At 35.8% G+C, this 3,030-nt stretch overlaps 1 non-coding gene across 1 annotated transcript; it reads right to left on the bottom strand.

Annotated features, from left to right (window-relative positions):
* Positions 1–2,549: 2,549 nt before the first annotated feature.
* On the bottom strand, positions 2,550–2,656 carry LOC133820580 (small nucleolar RNA R71). Its single transcript, XR_009886985.1, has one exon. It is a non-coding gene; the product is annotated as a small nucleolar RNA R71 (small nucleolar RNA).
* Between the last annotated feature and the right edge of the window lie 374 nt (positions 2,657–3,030).

Here is a 3,030-nt window from a genome sequence, read left to right as displayed (position 1 = left end):
TTAATGTTAAATTAATACACAAAGGGTTGTGTTACAATAAATACTATGGCCCGTGTGGATTCTACGAGGCCCATGCAGAAAATCACACACCAACTTTATGGAGAACATATATGCGTCTGTCAGGGTGCAGTGCACGTTCGCCCATGTCAGGCGGTGTTGTGGAGAATGTCGATTATCAAGTGTACAAACTCAACACCACTAATCGAGAACTGCATAAAGTTGTCAGATGATCGCCTAGTGGTTATCCTAGGTCCGAGAACAAGAATCTTAGACCTGGGGGACGAGCGAGGGAAGAGAACTATTCTTGACGTGGCCTCACCTGGAGTGGCCCTGGCCCTGAGGACGGACCTCAGGGGGTGACCTCACTCGGAGACACTCATGGCTTACCAGCCATTGCCTCACTCGGAGAAACTCGAAGAACTATACTAGAACCCTCTCTTCTCTCTTGTTCTTCCCCTACCTTCAACCATTTTTGCCAGCAGCTCTGATAACTTCATTTGTGTCATTTTAGAATGTGTTTTTGCGGTAATCTTATGTCTTTATTTTTTTTTTGTGCAAGATTATGCTTTTGTTTGTTTGTTTTTTTTTTTTTTTGTAGGTTGGTGCGTTCAATAATGAGAAAAATGTAAAAAGAAGTTAAAATGGTGGGAAAACGAAGCTCTTGGTGGTTGTTCGACTCAAAATGGTGCTAAGGACGAGTAAAAATCAGTTTTTAATGAAGAAACGAGGTTGAAAGACTTAGATTGAGAAATAATGGAATTCTGACTACGACTAGGAGTTTAGAGTCACGACCCTAGGCAAGGCAAAAACACAAATCTACTAAAGGGAATTAGAGTTGTGACTTTCCCTTATAAGTCGTAGCGCTAGGGGAAATCAGAGGCTAAGGCAAGGGTGCATCGAAGACACAGGCCGTGACTTGATATGCCTGAGTCGCGGAGGCTGAAGACATATGCAAATTTGAAGAGCCTTTAAAATTGACACGGGCCACCTGAAGAAGGCCAAGTCGCGGCCCGTCTATGAAAAACTACGGATTTGTGATTTTTTTTTAATAAAAATGCAGACTTAGGGTTTAATTAGGTCATTAGGTCCGATTTTAATTACGTTTTTAGAGACTAATTTTGATTCTTAGACTAGTATTTCTGCATTTTTATATATTTTCTTTCTTCTTCAAGTTTTTTAATCTTATGTTTCTGAATTATTATTTTGTTGATTTAGTCATGGCCGATATGAACTAAACATTTTTATCTATGGTTTAATGTAGTCACTTGGATTTCTATTTATTTTAATTATGATGTTCTATTGATTTTTCTTCTCTATTCTAATCTATATAATTTTTTGTTTAATGCTAATAAATGCCTGATCAATATTTGCTTGATTTAATTTTGATTAAAATTTTGAAATATGAGAATTGAATATGCTATCGTTATATAGACATAGGTTGCATATTGGACGAAAGTACATGTATGGCTTGTGTAGTAATTAGGTTTCTATGCTTAATTTCTGTTATATGTTTAAGTTTATCACAGAGATCTAGAAAACCTGCATATAGGATGAGATCTTATATCTTGAAAAAGAATAGGAATCGATTTATGTTAACCTGCTACTAGAATAGGAAGAAAGAAATTTAGAACTGATTAATAAAATTAATAGAATGAAAATTTGATGAAGTTAATACCCTTGATTTTCAATTATTGAATTAATCTTTATTTATGCAAAGTTTATTTGAGTTTTAAGTCTTAGTTTAACAATCATTCTATTTTCGACAACCAAATAGAAATAAAAGAGCAATTATTGGTACCTTGTTAATAGTCTTTGTGGGAACGATACTGTATTTGTCATCTATATTACTTGAATTGATTGCATGCACTTGCGTACATATTTTCACGATCAAGTTTTTGGCGTCGTTGCCGGGGACATAATTTCCAATATCAAAATTAATTGTTGTTTGTTCTAATTTGGTTTCTATATTTTACACTTATTCGAATCGAGGTTATTGTTTGTTTCAGGAATTATTGGTATATGCGGGGAAGCAGACAAAAGGAACTCATACCGATATATCTTCAAATTGAGAGAATGTGCAGAGAAAATTGCAAGATAAAGAAAAGTTTGGATTTCACCATGGCTGAGCATGCAAATAATGGTGTGAACAACAATGCAAATATGGGTAATGCAGCTGACGCCGATCCACTGTTGAGAAACTATGTACTCTCTACTATTATAGGGATACATTCAAGCATTCGTCCTTCTACTGTTGAGGCAAATAATTTTGAGATAAAACCCTCAATTATTCATATGGTACAAAATTGTGTACAATATGGGGGTTACCAAATGAGGATCCAAATCTCCATATCACAAACTTTTTAGAGTTGTGTGAGACATTCAAAATGAATGGGGTGAGTAATGATGCTGTAAGATTAATATTATTCCCATTTTCACTAAGAGGCAGAGCTAAGAGTTGGTTAAATTCATTACAAACCAACTCTATAGTTACTTAGGAAGACTTAGCTCAGAAATTCCTTGGTAAATATTTTCCTCCTACGAAGTCAACCAGAATAAGAGGAGAGATTAATAACTTCCATCAGCTAGATGGGAAGTCTTTATATGATGCATGGGAACGTTTTAAAGAGTTGCAAAGGAAATGCCCACATCATGGAATAGAGAAGTGGCTGCTAGTTCATACATTTTACAATGGTTTGGGAGGAAATACAAGGACAATAATAGATGCATCGTCGATAGGAGTGTTTATGAGAAAAAGCGTTAATGAAGCATATGAATTATTGGAAGAGATGGCCATGAATAACTATAATTGGCCTACTGAGCATGAGAATAAGAAGGTATCAGGAGTTTTAGAAGTTGATCATATTGCTTTATTGATTACTCAAGTTGCATCTCTAACCAAGCAATTGCAGCAGAATAACCTCGCCGCACAAGCAATGCAAGTATAGAATGTCATGGGTTATGAGATTTTTGGGGGACCGCATTCATATGAACAATGCCCGAGCACAGCTAGTTTCTCAACAGACATAAATA

Source organism: Humulus lupulus, chromosome 2, assembly GCF_963169125.1.
Source record: "Humulus lupulus chromosome 2, drHumLupu1.1, whole genome shotgun sequence".
Taxonomy (NCBI): Eukaryota; Viridiplantae; Streptophyta; class Magnoliopsida; order Rosales; family Cannabaceae; genus Humulus; species Humulus lupulus.
The sequence above is the reverse complement of the archived record's forward strand: the minus strand, read 5'-3'. Positions and strand labels throughout refer to the sequence as shown.